Below are 22208 nucleotides of genomic sequence, written 5' to 3' on the forward strand. Positions count from 1 at the left end.
TCTCAAGTGAAATGTATCGTCACCACTCCCACAACTATCGGAAAATGGTGCAGTTCTCTATTTAGCAGCAATGTCTGTCAGGTTAGAAACAGCCAGATGTCCACAGAGAGTCTACAATTCACAATGACCAAAATCTACAAATCAACAGTATCTCAAATTGTCTTACATGGATTTTTACTGTTTTGTTTTGTTGAAATACTTATCGTATCCTGTGGAGTGTTTGGCCGATTGTCATTCAGTAAGAACCGAAATAAATGCCTTCGGTCCATTTTCAGACATCAATGAACTATTCTTCCACTTGCACAAGAATTGGAAGTAAAATGAGGACACTCCTTTTGGCCAAAAGTCCTTCAACTTCTCATGAATGGATTATTCTTGTTGAGTCAGAAGTCAGCCTCTTACTGTGTTTCATAACAGGTGTAACTCTACTTAGCTAATCATTCAATTTCCACACTAAACATTTCTATTGAGTTAAATGATTTGTTTTCAGAACAGTTACAATCAAAGGGCATTCATTCCCTGTCCTCAGGGTTTGGGCAAAGCGCTGGTTTTAAAAGGAATAGCTTCCAAGTGAATCCAATCCAAGTTGAACTTCAGCCAAAGAAAAGCTATCTAAGATTTCTTCTAAAAATGAACGGGTCTTCTCCCATATTAGAAATATAATTGTCATCCCCTGCTACCCGAGTTCATTTTACGTAATGAAATTTCAATTAGTTTTGAATGTGTGGCTGCAGTTTTGTAATCCCTATATAAGATGAAATGTACATGGATTTGGGAAAAACATGATTGCTTGTCCATTGATCTGGCAGTCTCACCTCTAACCAAATGTTTAAAGTTAGAAGATTATAAGAGAGAAGTAAATCTGTATTGCTTTCTTAGCATTCCATCATGAAATGTTATCGCCTAAATTATAACTATGCTTACTAAAGTGAGGTGTAATAGTTCTATAGTTGGAAAAGTTAAGTAACTATTAAATAGTATGGTTCCTACACTGTTGCCTCTGACTATCAGCAAGTCACCAATTGAAAGTGCAGCACATTAATATTCAAAAGTCTTCATCTGTATTGGAGTAGGTTATTGATAGGGTAAAGCAATATTCTGAATTGTATGATTAGATAGGGCTCTCTCAGTGTGAGATCCAGAGCTAATTACTGAAAAACTTCCATTGCTTTCAAATGTTATTTACTGGTCAGCTTAGCCATCTGGCTGGATCATTAGAAGCTTTGCTAGGTGCATGATCTTTTGGCTGAATCACAAACACCAGTGGGTTTGGAAGAGTGATGATTGCATATAAAAATACAACAAAAAGTGTATTCTCTTGTGCAAAATGCAATGTGTCACCACATTCAGCGTCATCTTGAAAGACTGAGTTTAATGCAAAATTTTACTGCTTTTGAGTTCATCTTTCCCTCTTCTTCTTAATACCCTCCGCGCCTCCTCCATTCACTGCTTAACATCAGCCAGGGTCTTTGTAACGGGCTCCAGGGTCTTGTCATTGGGCTCTGAGTTCTTAATTATGGACCCACCCCTGCCATTGCCATGTCTCCCACAAGCCTCTATGTCTGAGCTGGAGCCATGGGCCTGATCTCCTACCTACTGCTCTCCCTGCGAAGCTGCCACCAGTCATCGGGATCCTGGCTCAGGCCTCATCTGTGACCTCAGTGCTAGAGCCAGAGCCAGCCAAGGATCTGGGACTGCATGGGGCCCTGCCCCAACCGACTCCCGTGCAGAAACAAAAAAAACACAGGAAGACCGATCACCATGGCAGCTGCAACCGCCATCAATCACCCGAAGGAGCTGTTCTCTCTTGCTGCTGCTGCTCCCTGTCTTTTGCACTGGTCCTCTGGCCCCTACACCCTCCTCTGTCTCTGACAAAAGTATAAAGGCCCATTTTCCTACAACTTTCAACTCTGAAGAAGCCTTGTACTGGACTCAACTAATTAACTCTGTTTATCTCTCTATTGATTCTGCCAGACCTTCTGTGTTCTGCAGCATTGTTTGTGTTTGTTTTAAGATATTATTCCTGCTTACTGGAGTAACTGACTCCCTGATCAATGTGGTGACACCAGCTCTTTTACACCCTCACCCATCTCCCCTATCTCACCTGAAGATTCTATAACCCAGAATATTGTGCTGACAATCATGTTCTTTCCTCAACCACAACCATCTCTGTGATAGCAATGATATTAGATCCTCATACATTAATAAACACGCACAACTCCTCTGCCTTACTCACAAGACTCCTTGCATTAAAAAATACCATCCATCTTTGCCACACTCCATTCTGCACTAACTTGAATATATTTGCACGAATTTCTGCATTGCAATGGTGGGTTCTTCAATACTTTTCAGTACATTAACCTTTACTGAACCTCCATTTAGTATCCCAGACCCCTGCAAAAATTAGTTTTAAATCCCACCATCACATTCAGCAATACCTTCAGAAAACCAGAACACTTGTACGTCCCACCTTCTCCAGAAATAAATGTGGTCATCCAACACTAATCTGTTCCGGATCGCAATGCACTCTGGAGCTTTCCTGACTTCTTGCCAGCCTCTTTCTGATTGGTCATAGAGTCATAGACTCATACAGCATGGAAACACTTTGGTTTAACCTGTCCATGCTGAACATAATCCCAAACTAAGTTAGTCTCACCTGCCTGGTCTTGGCTCATATCCCTCCAAACCTTTCCTATTCACGTATCCATCAAAATATCTTTTAAATGCTGTAATTGTACCCACATCCATCATTTCTCAGTAAGTCCACACACAAACTACTCTTGGTGTTAAAAAATTGCCTCATATCTTGTTCAAATCTCTCTCTTCTCACTGCTCACCTTAAAAATTGCCCGAAACATTGACTCTCCTGCTCCTTGAATGCTGCCTGACCTGCTGCGCTTTTCCAGCAACACATTTTCAGCTCTGATCTCCAGCATCTGCAGTCCTCACTTTCTCCTTAAAAATGTCCCCCTAGTCTTGAAATTCCCCATCTTAGGGAAAATACAACTACCATCAACTCTATCTATACCTCTCATTATTTTATAAACCTCTATCAGGTCACCTCTCAACCTCCTACGCTCCACTGAAAAATCGTTTCAGCCTTTCTTTATAACTCAAACCTTCCATACCTGGCCACATCCTGGTAAATCCCTTCTGACCCCTCTCCTGCTTAATAATACCCTTCTCCTCTCTGACTGCATTTTCTTAAACCGTGATGGGGGTCAGGGATGGGAGCAACAATGAGAAAAGAGAAAAGGTTGAGAGCTGATACAGAAGATAAAGGGAGAAAGTTTAATAAACAAGGCAGGCAAGAGCATGGCGGGCTATGAGGAAAAACAATGAATTCAACACATTTATTTCAACGCAAGAGGACTGACAGGTAAGGCAGATGTACGTAGGGTATGGATAGGAACATGGGACTGGGATATCATACCCTTTGCAGAAATTTGGCTGAGGGAGGATGATAATTGGCAGCTTAATGCTTGGCATGTTGATGCTATCAGAAGGATAAAAAGGTGCACAAGAGAGGTGAGGGAATGATGTTTTTGATTAGGGAATTCAACTTGTACTTAGACAGAATATTCCTGGGTGATTGTCTAGCTATATGGATGAACTAAAAATAAGAAAGGGGTGATCACTTTGATTGGATTGGATTATAAGCCCCCAACAATTGTCACAGTAATGGTCTGGTACAAGTTAGTTTGCCCTTGAGTTTTTTTTAGAGAGGGGATAATTGGCCAGGCTCCATCGTGCCTGAACTTTGAATGGTTCACTGGGGCCTTGTTGTTTCCCCAAACAAATACTGCTTCAGATCAAAAGCTTGAAAGACCTTTTGAAAACTTGGTCTTGTCAAGGGGACGTGGCCAGCTCTCTAGCTCTTCAGTTCAGTACGGGAGGGAGTAGAGTCATGGGGGAAACTGGAAGCCTTCTCTCTGTCCTTCTGCCCTTCTGATTTTGAACTGTATGCTGCCTGTGCCATTGTTTGCTGTTTGTGCTTAGGGATCTGTGTACTGGGATTGTTGCAAGAATTTTCAGAACAGCATCCTTAGGTAGGGTTTGGATAGGATAAGTTATCGGGTATTCTGTTTTCTGTTCCTTGTAGTTCATTTTATAATTTTGCAAATAAATTTTGTTTGTTTAAAACCTGGCAGTTGACCAAGCTGATGTACTCCAGGAATATCCACTGTACACCTCATTAAACAAATAGCAAAGTTACAGTCAGACCTAGTCCATGACAGACTGGGGGCTTTTTGCAGGATTTAAACAGCGAGTGGTAGTTGCTAGTGTCTTTTATTTCGGGTGTTGATTTGGTTGGTTTAAACCGTGTTCGGATGGCAATGGCTCTTTCAATCACCAAGGAGGTCCTGGAGGTAGAAGAAGTGACCTCGGGGGTTTTGCAAAAGGCAGATAAGACCAAACTGCAGGAATTAATAGACAAGCTAGGGTTGAATTTACCTCCTAATGTGAGGAAAGATGAGATGAATTCAGCAGTAGCTCAGTATTCAAATTTGCTGGAAACACTATCAGGATCTGTAGAGATGGCAAGAATTCGATTGTAAATGAAGCAGCTTGAGTTAGAGGGGAGAGATAAGGAAAGGGCAGCAGAAATGAAACAGTTTGAATTACAATTAAAATCAGAAGAGAGAGAAAAAGCAAACACATTAAGGGCTTTAGCCACAGAGAAAGAAAGATAATGAAGAACTCTAGCAGAAGAGAAAGAAAAAGCAAAGAGATTGAACTTTAGAAATTGACACTTAAAAAGGGAAGTCAGCACAAAAGGATGGAGATGCAGGCTGAAGGTAGGTTTAGTGAGGAAGAGAGTGAGGATGAGCAAGCCCCTGGCAGTCAGAAGCCTAGTGAGAAACTGTTTAAGTATGTTCAAACAAGGCCTAAATTTAATGAGAAGAATGTGGAAGCCCTTGTCATTTCATTTGAAAAACAATCTAAACAAATGCAATGGCCAGTCAGTGTGTGGGTTTTGTTGATCCAAACCAAACTTGTGGGTTGAGCTAGTGAGGAATTCACATCGCTATCAGAGCAGGTATCTGGGGAGTATGAGTAGGGAAAAGAATCAATCTTAAGCGCATATGAATTGGTACCAGAAAGCCTATAGACGTTTAAAGAATCTAAGGAGGAACCCTGGTCAAACTTATATTGAGTTTGAAAGAATTAAACAAAGTAATTTTGGTAGGTGGATAAGAGCTTTAAAAATAGAACAAACTTACAATACCCTTAGAGAGACAATTATTTTGGAGGAGTTTAAAAATTCACTGCCTGACATAGTGCAAATTCATTTGGCAGAGCAGAGAGTTAAAAATGGCAAGCTTAGCAATTGAAGTGGCTGATGATTATGAGTTGGTCCATAAATCACGGTCTGACTTCCTGCATCAATTTCAATCCATGAGGAATAGAAGTTGGGGAAAAGAGAAATCCTCCTGTGGAAAGGGTAAGATAGATCTCAGTGAAGATCATAAGGAGACCTTATCACAGCGTAAAAAGGAAACCCCAGAAGGGGACGAAGAAGGTAAAAGCTCCAGTGTTTTTATTGCAATAAAGTAGATCACATGAAATCACAGTGTTGGTGGGCTAGGAAAAGCACAGGAAAGCCAGGCGTGGGAAAGCAGGATAACCCTGGAAGTGTTGTTGGAGTGGTAACAGTGGGAGCTAGAAAGCTGCATCAGAGTGCACAAGCTGATCAGAGGTTGGTTAAGGAAGAAATGCCAGATCTGCTTTAAAAATATACCTGAAAAGGTAAAGTTTATTCATGTTAGAGTAGCAAGTAAAGAGGTTATAATATTAAGGGACACAGGATTCTCTCAGTCTGTGATGCTGAAGGATGTGGGGGAATATACTCCTGAAGGACTATTGCCAGAAAAGTTACTGGTAACAAGAGTTCATGGTGAGACAAAAAGTGCTCAATTATGTAAAATGATGCTAGAGTGACTAGAAAAGAGTGGAGAATGTGTATAGGAGTACTGGACAAAGTCTCGGTTCCAGGAAAACAATTTGTCCTTGTGAATGATACAGCTGATTCACTGGTAGGTGTGCTGCCTACTGTAGTTGAAAGACCTGTGGATACTCAAGCAACTAAAGCACTGCAAGAATCTTACTTGGGAATCTTCCCTGTTTGTGTAGTAATGAGGTCACAAAGTCACCAGTTGAAGGAGGAGAGATCAAAGGGTACAGATAAGGAATCTGAAGTGGCATTAGCAGAGACTGTACTCAATCAGTTAGTTAAGATAAAACAGGAATAAATAAATAATCATGCAAATATCTTTACCTGTGCAAAACTCATTGAGGTTCAGCAGAAAGATGAAAACTTAAAGCAATTGTATCAAAAGGCATATACAGAGAAGGAGTCTGAATTTATCCCTGTGTGCTATTACCTTAAAAATGATGTCTTAATTAGGAAAAAGAGACCATCACATATTCAAGCAGATGAGAAACGGGCAGAGATTCATCAAATTGTATTGCCAGTGGGGTATAGAAAGGAAATGTTGCAGGTGGCACATGAATCACCACTTGGAGCCCATTTAGAAGTGAGGAAAACACAAGCTAAAATACAAAGACATTTTTACTGGACTGCACAAGAATGTAATTGAATTTTGCCAGCTATGTCATGCATGTCAAGTGATTGGAAAACCACCGATGGTAATAAAACCTGTAACTTTAATACCTATTCCAGATTTTGAGGAACTTTTTACCAGAGTCTTAATTGATTGAGTAGGTCCCCTACCACAAACAAAAAGTGGGAATCAGTATTTGTTAACAATAATGTATACATCGACAAGATTTCAAAAGGCTGTTCCATTACACAATATCACAGCTAAAAGGATTGTAGAGGAATTACTCAAAGTTTTCATTAGATACAGACTACCAACAGAGATACAGTCAAATCAAGGGTCAAACTTCACATCCAAACTATTTAAGGAAGTTATGGACAGTTTAGACATAAAACAATTCAAATCTACTGCGTACCATCCAGAATCGCAGGAAGCGTTAGAAAGATGGCATTGAACACTAAAGACCATGTTGAGGGCTTATAGTCAGGATTATCCAGATAATTGGAATAAGGGAATTTGGTTGTTCTTTTTATGATCAGAGATATACCAAATGAATCCACCTAATTCAGTCTATTTGAATTAGTTTTTGGACATGAAGTGAGAGGACCACTAAAATTGATTAAGGAGAAATTAATATGTCAGAATTCAGAGACCACCCATTTGGACTTTGTGTCAAATTTTAGAGAATGATTAAATTGAGCTAGGGAGTTGACTCGACAGCATTTAAAAGTACCACATCTCACAATGACTCAGCAAGTGGAATAAGAAATCAAAATATCGCTATTTTGCTATCAGGGATAAGGTATTGTGGTACTTCCAGTAATAGGTGAACCTTTAAAAACAGGATTTAGTGGATCTTATAAAATCAAAAGACATTGAGTGAGGTAAACTACTTGATATGGACCCCAGACAGGAAGAAATCTCACAGAGTGTGTCTTGTGGGATACTCAAAAGATATTTTGACAGGGAAAGAAAGCAAGAGAAGGTGTTAATAATTACAGCAAAGAAGGAATAGCCAAGTTCAGAGGCTTCTGAATTGGATATTCCTCAAATTAAATGGGACAATGAGGAAGTTGTCAAAAATTGGGATAAATGATTGGGTTATCTTCCTGAGAAAAATTGAAATTACCTGAAAGAGCATTACTATCACATGGGGAGATATGAGGAAATAACCTGGGAAGTATTAGCCTAATGGTGCATGATGCAGAGATAGGAGAGGCTATTCCGATTAAGCAACAAGTCCCCAGATGTAAATAAGGAGGACATCACAGTGTCGGCAAGGCTGTGTTTGTCCTGTCTGGTGCTTAGGTTGATGTCGGATGTTTTGTTTGCTCTCAAAATAGGTAAGAATCAATTATGTCCTTTCGTGAAGGACATTAGTAAACCAAATTCACTTTAACGACAATCACCAGTGGTTACATATTCACTATTAGACCAGCTTTTTAATTTCTCATTTTATTGAATTTAAATGTTTCCAACTGCCCTGCTTAGATTTAAACTCTTGACCCACATGGTTAACCTAATGTTCTGGATTACTAATCCAGTGACAATATCACTACATTACTCCCCCTCTCTCTCTCTCAATGTCACTGGGCACATCCAAATATTGCAAATACATGTTACATGTGAAATGAACATTAGCATCTTTAGTTTTCTGGTATTGGCATGGACTGTCCCATTTTTAAACAAGTAAGTTCAAACAGCTTTCTGCTTTGCCTGAACTCCCACTTGGAGTAAATTCATTTTGTCCCGTTCCCTTCAGAACGATTGCAGCACTCAAACCTGTCCATGCAAAATAGCCGCACTTGACCTGGAGTGTTCTGAAAGATATGCTGCATTAGAAATGTTTAATATGGAAATTGACCAATAAACAGGAGAAATATTCGGGGATCTTCATCAAGAACTAGCTGAGAACTTTCGAGCCACACCCCTTTCAGACAGTCTAAGGGACTGGCTTCTGATTGTGGAAGAGTCACCATCAATGGAGAAGCTGCATCAGCCTTAATTCCAGTCACAAACATTAGGGAGCTTCAGACAAAAGTGCCCTCCTTGAGGCTTCCATCCAATACCTGAGCAAGTGGAAGAATCATTCTTCCTTCTCCAAAAATGAAACAAAGTCAATAGATTATATTTAGGATCCAACAGAATGACCACCAAACACATCCTCCAAAGGACAGGGTGAGTATTTTCTCAAAACTTGACATTCAAGCCACGTAAAACCCTGAGAGATAACTATGAGTTTTGAGATTTTCATTGTTGTGAACTGCAAAGTCTCTCTTCAGAGTCTGAGTGTGTTTCCATCAAACTGCTGCTAAGCAGTGTACAGTACACCAGTGTACAGTAGGGGAAAGATAGGGTTCTTGATTAGTAAAGGGATCATCACTTACCAGGTTAAAGTAGAAGAATAGGATTGAGAAACATAACAGCCATGATGGAATGGCAGAGCAGACCTGATGGGTTGAATGGCCTATTTCTGCTCATTTATCGAATATTCTTATAGAGAATTGCACTTTTACCATGAGTTTTAGTCTGTGAAATGCTCATTTCTGAACTGACCATTTCCTTTCTTTCCCTCAGATTATTACTGATGAAAGTGTGGCTGAAGGTGATGAGAATGTGGAGTGAGGCAACTGGTCCTCAGAGACTGATTGCCTGCTCTTAGTGATTGGTTACTCTGTGGGTCTGAGCAATGTCTGGAGATTCCCATACCTGGTTTACAGAAACGGAGGAGGAACTGTAATGGATCCTAAATGCATCTGGAGAAAAGTAAAATTTAGTGAATTATTTCATTTCTTTAAAAAGAACAATCAAGTCAACAAGTAAAGGGAAATGTTTCAATTCACTCAGAATTTGGTTATGATGAATTCAATCCCGTGGGTTTTTAGCTGTATAGTGTTTTGGAGTTTGGATTCGAATCAGGGGAAACAACAAGATTCATCTAATAGATGCCTTTCAAAATGAAACATCTGAGCCCTGGCAGTTGTGTAGAACTGTTAATCTATGAATTTTGAATATCCTTTAATGTGTTATTGTTTGAAATGCTTGCAATATCTACGTCAGGTATATTTACAGCACCGTATCTGAAATCCTCAGTTACTGGTCTTCTCAGTCAGCCTCTGGAACTCAGAGTTACATTATAACTTGCTTATTTCAAGTGCTCTTCAAACCCCCAGAACCCTAGGTCAATGAAGGCTGTGTTCTAACAGCATGAGGCCTTGAGATCAGGATGTCATGAAAAATGATGTTCATATGAAGAACGAATGCATAAAAGTGTTGTAACACAATTTTGTAAGGAAGCAAAAATATTCTAATTCCAGGAGAAAGAAAACATGAGAATATTTTTGTAATTAACTCTAACTTCAGCAGCTGCATCAAAGACTCATCATCTCCTGTATATTAACATACATTTGTACCCCAAAATCAGACAGCAATCATAGGTAATGAATTGGGAATGAGCAACTTGAATTGCTGTATCGGGAGAGATGGAATGATAGATTCAGAGATGAAAGGACACATGGATCAATGGATTGAAAGACCGGCAGATACATCAATGGATATTTGGCATAACCATGAGCTGCCAGTCTCTGGTTAGTCAATAACAAACAACAATTGACCTGTGCCCACTGGATAGCTGACCCATTCTCTCTCTGTGAACATCTAATACCTATGCCCACAATCCACTGACTCACTAAACCCCCTTTCCCATCTGTCACATTCCCCTCAACCAACAACCTGCTGTGTTACCCCCTTAGTCTGCTGAGAACCACCCGCTCACTACTCAGTTGCATCACAACTCCCTCATCTAACTAACACCCTAGTCCCTTACCAACTCGCTTACCAATATCTCCTCACTAATTACTTTATTTATTTACCTTCCCTCAGGACTGAAGTACAACAGGTATTTCTCTAAAATAGGGCCAAGATTTTCTGTGACAATCCACTCCAATGCCAAATGTGAGATTTTCCAGACTGATGTATTGGAAGCTGAGCCAGTTCAGTCCTGAGATATATAGTGACAATCTTAGATTTTGGTCCACACAAGAAATCTGAACCCAGGTCAGACTTTCAAAGAGGCATAATTTCAATGGAACCTACCTAGTGGAAAGGAGGAGATTCAGCTTGAACAGATGATTGTATCTTCCATTAAAATCCTTTCCTATATTTTCCAGGTGCATACCTTATTCCCTGCATACTCATGCTGGCTCTTGTTGGGACACCATTGTTTTTACTGGAATGTTCCTTTGGCCAGTTTGCCAGCCTCGGAGCTGTTGGAGTGTAAAAGCTGTGCCCATGTTAAAGGTTGGTGTTTGTTGAATAACTCATGCTTAGTAACAATTTAAACAAGTAATTTCATTTAATTTTCTTCTTGAGTCAGAGGTTCAAACCTAAACTTGTCAAATGTCTTAATGTGAATACGGTTACTTTGAAATGTATTAAATGTTGTAATGTGAGGAAGTGTCGCAGTCAATTTGAGAACAACAAGCTCCAATAAATAGCAGTGAGTTAGCGAAGAGATAATATTGATATTTGTGGATAAACATTACCTGGGGGTCACTGGAAACAGCTTTCCTGCACTGTCTCAAAATAGTGCAAAGGGGAAACATTTAGATCCACCTGACAGATGGGTCCTTGAAGACACTAGTCCCATTTTTGAAGATGCCTTCAGTCCTGCATTGAAGGGTCATCCTGGATTACATGTTCATGACTCTGGAATGATGTTTGAATGAACCATGTTATGTGTCAGAGACAAAAGGGTTCTTCACCGAGTAATATTTGTTTGTTTAGATACAATTACAATTCTGCAAATGCAAATTCATCCCATAGACTTGTATGTGTGTGTGTGCATATGAGGTTTTCATTTACTCTATTTCCATCTTTATAGATACATATGTTATTGTGCATCCTTACAAATTGACCACTTCGTAATGTTATGTCATCTTATCGTTATATTTATAATGGCAAATGTGCAAACAAATTTGATACTGCAGCTGTACCCTCCTTTCAATGGAAAATAAAGAGTTTTATTTTTCGTGCAATACAGGCAGGCCATACTGTACAAAATGCACAAGGGTACTAGAACAGAGCGTGGAATATTATGTTACAGTTGCAGAAAAGGTGCACAAAGAACAAGGTTAGTATTAAATTGGAAATTTGCGAGGTCTATTCAGAAGTCTAATAACAGTGGGGAAGAAGCTGTTCATTGGATCTTTTGATACATTTGTTTAAGTTTTTGTATCTTCTGTCCAACAGAAGACTTTGGAAGAAATTACAGCCGGGATGGGGAAGAGTCTTTGCTGTTCAAGAAAGACGTTAATGAATCAAGGTGTCACCATGATAAATCATTATTTAGAAATATCAACAGGTCATCATTACAAATCATACTGATATTTTCCAGGTTTTTTAACTGAATTAAAACTCCATTCTGACATACACAAAGTTCTTCCTGAGACACATTTTCATTCTTGCATTATGCTATAGATTTAGGCCAGAATATACCTTTCTGGAGTTACATGACTCATGAAATGTGAAACTCTGGCATAAAAGGTTTGCACTTTCAGTTACTCTCTTAATGCTGTCACTGTTCTCTGTTCAGTCATTGAGACCATTATTATTTTTCTTTTATTTTTCTCATTTTTGGTTTAACATGGTGAATGTTGTCTGATTCACGGTGTCTAGGACCCTGCAGACTCAGTCAACCAGTACACGTGAAATGAGTTTACCCAGATAACTCTTCTTGAAACAGGGAAAAGATGACACAGCACAAGCCAGCAGTCAATATAATGTCACAACTTTATTTGAAGACAACACAGATTAAGAACTAAACTTTACAATTCTAAGTTTTAACAACTTTATTTCTAACTACCCAATTCTTTGAGAAAATTAAATACCTACCGGATACTCATAACTTTCACTGGTTCATCTAATTCTTTTCCCGCATTTTCCTCTCTCTTCATGGGTTGATTCCCTCTGTCTCTCTCTTTGTCTGGTCAGAGGGTGAGTTGCTCTGATCTTTGCCATGTCCGAACTTGCCTCTGGCTTGTCTAGAGAGTGGGGTCGGGTCGAGCCCTGTACCTTCTTGACAACCTTCACTAATTTTCCAAAAACTTAACCAACTGAGGGCATTGAGTTAACTGGTTTTATCACCGTGAAACATTGTGAATAGTTTTTGGTGGTTTGCCAACAGTGAAGCAAGTATTCACTAACAGCAAAGAAAGGACTTCCCCAGTTTCTGGATTGATCAGATGAGATTGAAGGATTTAAACATGTGTCCTTGTGGAGAGATGGGACCAATCAACAAGTCACGACTGAACTGTGCCAGCAGGGACACTACCATCAGCATACAAGTTCAACATAACCTTCTTGCTATTATACCCTAATAACTCTATTATTAAAGCCCAGGATACCATATGCTTTATTAACTGCTCTCTCTACATGTCCTGCTATCTTCAATGATCTGTGAAAAGCTGCCCAGACCCCTCCTGCACTTCTTAAGTACTGCACCCCTGACGTTACAAATGTTTTCTCCCCCAAAATGGATCGTCTCAAACTTCTTGCATTGAGCTTTACCTGGTGATACCTGGCTCTTGGTGGAGCTGAAAACAGTTCTGAAAAACTCCCATTGCAATTACAGGGGGTATAAACAAGAAAAAGCAATTATCAGGGTCTTTTTTGGCCAATTGAACAAAACACCTTCTCAAAATTCCTCAAATCTCAGGAGTGACAAGACATTGCACATGAGTCAGGGCTTCTGTAGAGTCAGGCTTCTTCCTGTATCTTTCCCCTCTGTGTTGTTCCAGGTGTGGGCCCCATTCAGGAGCTGCTGTACATGCAGCAGAAATTTTCTATGAAAACAGAAGTGAAATATTTAACAATTCCTACACAATATTAATCCACCGATTAATTCCACTGTAAAAGAAAGCTGTTCCTAATCATATTATATTGCAGTTTGTTCTAATACTTGGCAGGTCATATTGTAGTGAAACATGTTCAATATGTATGTTTATTACAGAGATCAGACTCCCATGTCTAAAATGACTGAATTGTGATATTCATTTGCAATGAAATCTGGAGACACGTATTATATCCAAACAATCTTGAAATTAAATCGAACTGAAATTTTTAAAAATGCTCTATTGCAGGAACAGTTTTTCAATTTAAACAGCGTTACCAAGTAATCAATTTATTCTAATTTTATGAAGTAGCTACTACATCTAAAAGATTATCATTTTATTGAGAACACGACACGAATTAGTCAGTGTTTTTTTTAACAAAACCCTGATCACACATCCTCGAGACACTTTGTGCATTGATGACATTGTGGTAATACATTTCCAACAAGGGCTACTGTGAGTTAAAGAGAAGCCCCAAAAGACTGTTCTGAAATAGACAACCAAACTTACTGACTAAACCATATAATCAATGACCTTTAGAAACACAGAGGCAACTATGCAGCTGCTGACTAAAGCAAATACCCATTCACAAATCTTGTTTTGAATACCAACTGGGTGAACGAGCAAGGGTTAACATTCAGTGGGCATGGGCACACAGAATAGACATAGATAAGAGGTTTTGTTCTCACCTTTCACAAAAATTCTCATATCCAGATTAATGTCTAAAGCCTGTGAGAGGCTGTGAACCAGGGCCATGGTGAAGCTGCCCCATCTTCATTAAAAGTTGAGGATTGCTTGAAGATTCTTGCTTCTTGGAACCTGTCAGCTTGGGAATGTAGTGGTGAGGGATTGTTAACTGTGCACTTACTCTAGACCAGCAATAACTGGCCACGCCTGGAAGGGGGCTGACAACTGGAATCAGAACCCATTGCCACCTTTAAATGACTCTGGATTGGTTTGGACTCGGCATAGACCTGGCCCACTTTTCCATGAATACCCAGGACTTTCCCTCTGTAATCACCTCAAATCCAACAAGTTTTGAGAGATCTACATGCCTCTAAGTCTGTCTCTAGCAGTCAAAGCTCTAAACTTTGGAATTGCTCCATACATCTCCACCTCTCTATTTCTCTTTTCTCCTTCTCAACATATCTTCACACCGACTGGTTCAGCCAAGCTTCTGTTCTTCTACTGTGTAATTTGTCGTGAGGTTTGGTGTAAGATTTTACTTTATGACACTTCTTGGGAGTACAGTGGGATATAATATAGCAGTGGAGGCACTGTATTACTAAAGTTGCTGTAAAGTAGGAGTCTGAGAGGCTGTCACAGAAACTGTTTCCCGATCTTTCAAACATTTCCTCACCTGCCACAAGGTGGGGCCCTCAGCTTGGACAACTCTCACCACGGCTATTATGGGTACCCACATAATACACAAGATGATCATACACCAGCCCAGCGCTATTGACCAGACAGAGTATTCAACTGGTCCATATGTTGGAAGGGCAAATGTTGTTAAGGACCAGACTAAGATTGCCTGAATGAAATAAACACAGAAAGTAAAATCAGTAACATGATGAAAGGGACTTACTGTACATTTTTACATTCAGCTTAAATCACTCAAAGATGTAACATCTCCTTACGGTTAAAATGCACGGAGAGATCAGAATCCAACAAGCTCTCCACCAGAGCCAGAAAAGCCAATTCCTTTTCCCAATCATCATCTCACTGTCCTTGATGAATCTGTTTATCCCTGTGAATGGCAAGGAAGCAGAGAGACACCATCACTCGCGCTGTCCTGTCTTCAGGGCAGCTTGTTTTCTGTTGAAGTTCATCTTGTACAGGTGGCATTGATGAACAGGTTAAACAGAGAAAGGATCGCTGAAGATTTCAAATTGGATGAACAGAGTGTTCCTTATCACCAAATCGATTATCTGTACTCCAAGATTTAAAGGTCTTGAAGGAACTCTCACACTGTTTCGAGAAGACAAGTGTTCAAGGTGAATGGGAGATGAAGTGAGGTGGCAGGTTGAGGCCAAAGGTGCCAATGAGTGGGGATTGATGATGTGGTGAAGTCATGTTGGTTGTGGAGCAGGGTTGTGGAAGATTTGGATCTGGTCAGATATGGAGTTGGGAGTGTTTGATAGTGGAGATGAGAGGTGTGTGTTGTCTGGAATAGAGAGTGGTGGGTGGTCACATGCCCATGGGACGTGATGTCACAGGTGAATGACTTGGTGGGAGACTGTCAATGTTATTCATTGTCAGGTCAACGTGAATGATTGAGGGAGTCATTTTTATAATGAGAGCAGATTTTAATCCTTCTAACATTTCCTGGGTAATTATAAGTCAGTCAGAACTTTCTGAAGTCTCTGTCTCTAACTCAGAGTTGGAACTTATTCAGAGGATTTTTGACACTGGGTATTTCCATGAGTATCATACATTCCCAGGCAATTCCCATATAGCCAGTGTGTTGGGACATCTGCCTGATCCTGGTGTACAGCTTCCAGCCAATGCCTGGTCTTCCAAAATCTGGAAATGTAAAATGTCGGCTAAGAAATTGCATTCATCACTTTAGAATTGATGAGCCTGATCTTTGTGTGAACAATGGTTAAGGGAGTGGAAACAATGGCTAATGTTAATTCCTGTAAACAGGTAATCAGTAAATAGTATTCCCTTGGCTGTATTCTCAGGGCACTATAAGGGCAAGAAAATGACCAAGAAACTTGTCCAATGGAATGAATGGATATGGATAGCACAGATAAAAGACATTGGTGTGTTGACTGACCATGATGGTATTAAATAGGGGAACAGGTTTGATGGACTGAATGGCCTACTCTTATTCCTGTGTCCCAAGATAAAGGATCAGGAAGCATATTAATGTTCCTAATCTCTATGATGATCAAGACACTCACAGGAACAATCTCATTAAGGGAATCTCCTGATTTTGTAGGATCATCATTGTGGTCAGGGAAGTGAGAAGTCTTGAAACAATGTTAAGAATCTACCCATGTGATGCTTCTGTTATGAAGGAGGAAGGGAATATTTGGGGGTTTTGAAACAGTCAGAATGGACAAAGAACACAACTGTATAGAAATAGGCCTATCGGCCCTCTAAGCCTGCGCTTACACATTTTGCTCTTCCACAATAAAACTGTCCTCACGAACAGGATCTGTATCCCTCTATTCCCTTCCTATTCATGTATTTGTCCAGGTGCTTCTTGAATGCTGCTATTGTGTCTACTTCCACCATCTCCTCTAGCAGGCGTGTTCCAGGCACTCACCACCCTTTGTGTGAAAAACATGCCTTGTAGATCACTTCGAAACATCCCCCCACACCTTGAAAGTGTGTCCCCTAATAATTGATCCCTCCACCCTGGGAAAAAAAACTCTTACCTTCCACTCAATCCATGCCATCACAATCTTCTAAACTTCTATCAAGTCACCCTCAACCTTGCATATTCCAATGAAAACAAACCCAGTCTGTCTAAATGTTCTTCATAGCTAAAATCCCCATACCCTGCAACATCCTAGTAAACGTCTCCTAAGCATCCACATCCATCTGCTACTGTGGTGACCAGAACTGTATGTAATACACCAAGTGTGACCTAACTAAAGTTCCATAAAGCTGCAGCATAATTTGCCTACCCTTACAATCAATGCCACTTCCAATGAAGGCAAGTATGCCACAGGTTAATTGGATTGGAAGGATTCAGTTGCTGTGGGGTAGTTATCAAGTGAGGGCATGATTGAATAGCAAGTCAATTAGTTTCGAAATTTTGCTTTTCACTGTGGGACATGCATGATGTTGTTCACCTGTTATATCTGTATCATAGCCTTGTGATTTTGAAACATAGTTCAATAAAATTAGTTCATGAATTTTAAAATCCTAAACTTTTGCCTCTGTCATTATTCATTTGACTCAAGTCTAAATCCTCACTAACTGTTCAAACCCTATAGTAATCTGCACAATATCCAGTGTAGACTTTGTAGTGTTCTCTGAAGAGGTGAAAGTATTCTCATAAATATATTTCAATTGTAATTATTTTTTTTTCCAGTCATACCCACCATAGATCCAGCTGAGACCAATGAGTTCCAACAGAGCAACTACAATGAGAATCCATCCAGTACAGAAATAATCCATTAAATGTAACCAATAAATCCCAGCCTAAAATGAAATGGTAAATTAGAAAGCATTAAATGGAAAAAAACATAACATTCAAATCTTTAAAATAGACATTAAAAGGATTTAAGAATTTATCTTTTCTCAACCGCAAAATACCCTGTTTGCTCGATTTATTCTCATTCCTTGAAGGGCTGGAATTAGTTGTTGTTAGAAATGAAAATTCACTTCTAAATAATCGCTCTGGACAAATTCAAGAGAACAAAGATTTTATTAACAAATTCTGCAGAATTGGACGCCTTCCCAAAGAAAAGCGTACCCAAGCATTACAGCGATCTTTCTTATATAGCAATTTAGAGCCTCCCCTATGGCCCCTAGAGGTCACGAGGGTCATTGCTTTACAATGATCTCATTTCTTACAGAGAAAGCATATGATCATGTCCTCATTGTCTCGAACTCCAGCCGCATAGCCCACTTCCCTGTCTAATGATATTTTCAGCCCTTGAACTTACCAACCGTCTCGCCCCTTGTACTCTTATCTGGTTGTTTTTGCACCATATTAGCAGAAGTATTGTCTCGCTCAAGGTTTCGTTATTTTTCAAAGCTGACCCCTTGCCCCCAGCTAGCTTGTTTTTCTTACTAACTGCTTACATTGCAATACTGATCGTTAGAAGATCAATCTTTACGTAAATTAGCCCAAACGTTAACATTTCCTTAAAATAAAACAGCCAGTATATATAAAATAAAGTAGCAAGACATACCACATATTTAGTTTGGTTGTATATTAAAATGTCTAGGGTACCATGCACATCTTAATAGCTTCTTGTTGCATAATAAAGCAAATCTAAATCTCACAACTCCACCCTTTTTCTTTTTAAGATGTGCATGCGTAACAGAATAGGCTGAATTACGGCTGAGGGAGGTCCTTCTGTCTTTTCAATAGTAAAACTTTAAGTTCATGAGTACCATGTTGGGGTATGGCAATGGCTTGCATCTGGGCGATATGGCGTTGGATCAATACCCTAACACAAGGAACCAGACAGGGAATAACGAGGAACAGGGCCCCGACACCCACCATCATTATTAATGCCATGCGCCACCAGCCACCCCCAAAAAGCGTGTTCCACCAACTAGCGTCCCCTATAGGTCGCCACGTCTGGACAGGTACATGGGCTATTTTACGGATGTCCCGGGTGATTTTTAGGACAGCCTCGTAGTTATCGTCTATCTCCAGACAACAATTTGTCGTGTTAAACTTCCCGCAGACACCCCCTTCAGAGGCAAGCAGGTAGTCTAAAGCAAGACGATTCTGATATATTGCAGCCCTCATTTGAGACTGCTATCTAGCCAGTAATTCCAATGCGAAGGCGGTTTTGTTGGTGATTATTTCCATCACCGCCTGCAAGCGAATGATACGATTAAGCATATAAATTGGAGTTCTGTAACCCCAAGTGCCATCCTGAGCCCAACTTGCCGGCCCATAATACTCAATGATACGGGACGGTGGCCAATCTGCGCCCCACTTGGCCAAGTGGATGTCTCCGTACTTGTGGACATTCCACTGACTAGCACTCCTATGCTTCCGTGCCAGTCTTCCGGGCCTCTGTTGCAGGGAGTCGAACAACTTAACCCCTAGGTCAGCCCCTTGATCACGGGGGAGGAGAAAGAACTCCGGTCTGACTATACCGAGGAAGCATAAGCCACCCCATTCCTGTGGTAACCTGGAATACGCCAGATCCCCACAAATCCAAAATAAACCATCAGGAGCTGGACCCCCCTCCACTGTCCCTGGCAACACCGTCCCATGCCTCTCTAATTCCCGGCATTCACGCATAAGGGCCAGAACCACTGCAATTCCAGGAATCAGAGGTGGGATGCAACCGCCTGCAGGTGAGATCCCCTTGTTGGGTGAAAGACAACCCAAGGGGTTGTTTGGTGAGAAACCAACCAAGGGTCGGGGCCACCAAGTGTCTGTGGTGAGATTCAAGACCCGCTGACAGGGGCTGTCACCAACTGGGCGGGACCCTTGTTTCCCAATGCAGAAGTGGCCCGTCGGGGTATTCTGCAATTTCCAGACTTGATAAATTCTGTTCTTGGAGTAAGTCCAATTGTATTCGAGGATTTCCTGAACATCCAAACTCTCCCCCGTCCATGGCCACTGCTCGGTCATATGCGGACCCCCACAAACCCAACACCTCGTCACATTTAAAATTTTGGCAATTTGAGACGTGAAGTCAATAAAGAGATTTTTTCGCAACATCAGGAAGAGTAAGCCAACTCTCAACGTCCTCATAGAGGGAGGAAACCTTGGCTGAGGCGGCTATTCTGGCATCGTAATTTGGAATAGATTTCTCTAACCCGGGATATATTTCCTTAACCCGGTCAAAGTGGTCCGCTGTCGAGCCAGTAAAACTGATACAGAGCCATTATTCCATAAGTGGACAGTCTATATTTCCACTCGTGTAATATCCCAGGCTGAATAACTGGTAGTAATGTTCCCCATCCTCCCAAAATGGTATCATTTTCTCCCGGTTGTAACAGGCATCACTTATTTTAGTGTGAAACACAAAAGACCCCGGAAAGACATGGTCTCCCCATTTCACAGTTTGGCGGCATTTGTCGCACAGCCTGTTAGCCTTATCCCAACCGTCTTTTTTTTAATGCAGACCCATTCGTGTTCTTCCCAAATACATTCATGGACCCTCCCCTCAGGCCATCCAATATATCCCTTATTTAACATTTGATAATACAATTTCCCATCCTCCCAACATTCCTCCCGTGATTCCTCATCATGGCAAAGGGAGAAGAAGTTAGGATCTCCCAGTTGAACTATGGCGCCGCATTTGGCACATTCCCCTTTAGGTCTTCTTTTATCTGTTTCCAGCAATTCAGCATGTCCCTGTAAACTGTCTGTTGACATACACAACCATTCGTAATTTATAAAAGGGCAACGATAGACCCTAGCCTTAGATAGACCAAGATATCCCCTGTTTTTTACTTGATAGTATAGTTTTCCCTTTTCCCAGCACTTTTGGCGTGAGTATATGTCATAACAGCGAGTATTATTAGCATAAGAGGAGTGGGATACAAAGGATCCGCGTAACTCTAACTCAGTGTCCCACACCCGAACCCTAGAGCGGCATTTATCACAGTTACCAGTCAATTTCCCCACTAAAAGGAAGGCAAATAATAATACAGTATGTAGCAAAAGAGTCCCAAGAGAGTTCATTTTTGATGTTTCTTTAACTTCACCACCAACGGTTCATCACCGGCCTCACACGACCAAGAGTCCTCTTTGGGCGGCGACACCGGGCCTTTTAGTCTGGCGGTGTGAGTCCACCCTTTTTCTTTTGTTCGTATGGCAACTTCGGTGGTGAGTAACACCTGAAACGGTCCCTCCCAGAGTGATTGGAGTTTCTTCGGTTTCCAGGATTTTATCAAAACCCAGTCTCCCGGTTCCACTTTGTGGAGGTGGATATCGAGTGGAGGGGTCTGAGTCAGGAATCCCTGGTGGAGTAAACGAGAAACAGCGAAGCCACATATCTCATGACTCACGCTCTAGGTGACAAACGCTCAAACATTCATGCACTAACAAACAGATGAATTCAAGCCAGACCACAAAGTGTTAAACTGCTTGTTAGCTGAGAAGCCCTTTTTATTATATAAAAAAAAATCCATACATAAACACAAATTCTCACATCCACAGAGACTATTTTTTTTACAATCAAATTTGCACACACAAAGACACACATAAATCTTCACCAACACAAAATTCCTACGGGGGGGCGGCCCACACAGACATAAATATTCAGGTTTAGATAAACACCGTATTTATCCAACTCCTTTTGTCTTTCATACAGTCCTCCCATACTACTGCTACCAGTATCTTAGCCTTCCGTTCCTCCGCCATTATGCCTCTCTATACAAATACCTTCTGAACCTCCTGTAACAACTCCGACTCATTTCTACTGCTCCCGTCCTCTATCTTCTGTAACTTCTTCTGGATATCAGGCCATGCCTTTGTACTCATTTCTACCGCTCCCTTAATCTGTGTAAGAATGGACAGGGAGACTCGTCCTTTCCCTGCCTCAGGTCGAAAACCTTGGCTAACTTTCGCTGTTTGGGGATGCAAGTTTGTATCCCTCAGATTATCAAATTTTGCATGTCTAGTATATTATTTCACTTTTCTATATTATGGTTGTCTCAGTTAGGGTTCTGAAGGGGATATTTGTCCTCACCCCTAACCATCCCCCTCCCATGCCAAATTGTCCGGCAAGCTTAATACCGGCGCTGTTACTAGTTTTTTTTACAAAAATCTCAATTACCACTTTCCCTATTCAGTATCCCCATATAAGTCTCCTTTCTCCCCCAGTAAATAGTATATTCAAAAATAGACATTATCTCAGCCCACATATATAGACTGGGCCTCAAACATTAATTAATTTGTTCTGACAATCCTATCGGATTCTCATCCAGGACCGTCATTTCCTTTTTAAATGTTCCGACCTCCCCACTGGTGAGGGGGTCACACACAAACCCAATTTCCTTGTCCCCTATAGGCACTTTTTAAGAAATATTGTAATGTTCCAAACTTCTCATATCCTCAAACACCAATTTTAATAATTCATGCTTGACTAACTTT

General features: G+C 40.7%; 1 pseudogene; it reads right to left on the bottom strand.

Annotated features, from left to right (window-relative positions):
• Positions 1 to 13267: 13267 nt before the first annotated feature.
• The window catches only part of LOC132820009 (sodium- and chloride-dependent neutral and basic amino acid transporter B(0+)-like), a 97680-nt pseudogene continuing 88739 nt past the window's right edge, over positions 13268 to 22208 (bottom strand).

The sequence above is a fragment of the Hemiscyllium ocellatum genome, chromosome 11 (genome assembly GCF_020745735.1).
Source record: "Hemiscyllium ocellatum isolate sHemOce1 chromosome 11, sHemOce1.pat.X.cur, whole genome shotgun sequence".
NCBI lineage: Eukaryota > Metazoa > Chordata > Chondrichthyes > Orectolobiformes > Hemiscylliidae > Hemiscyllium > Hemiscyllium ocellatum.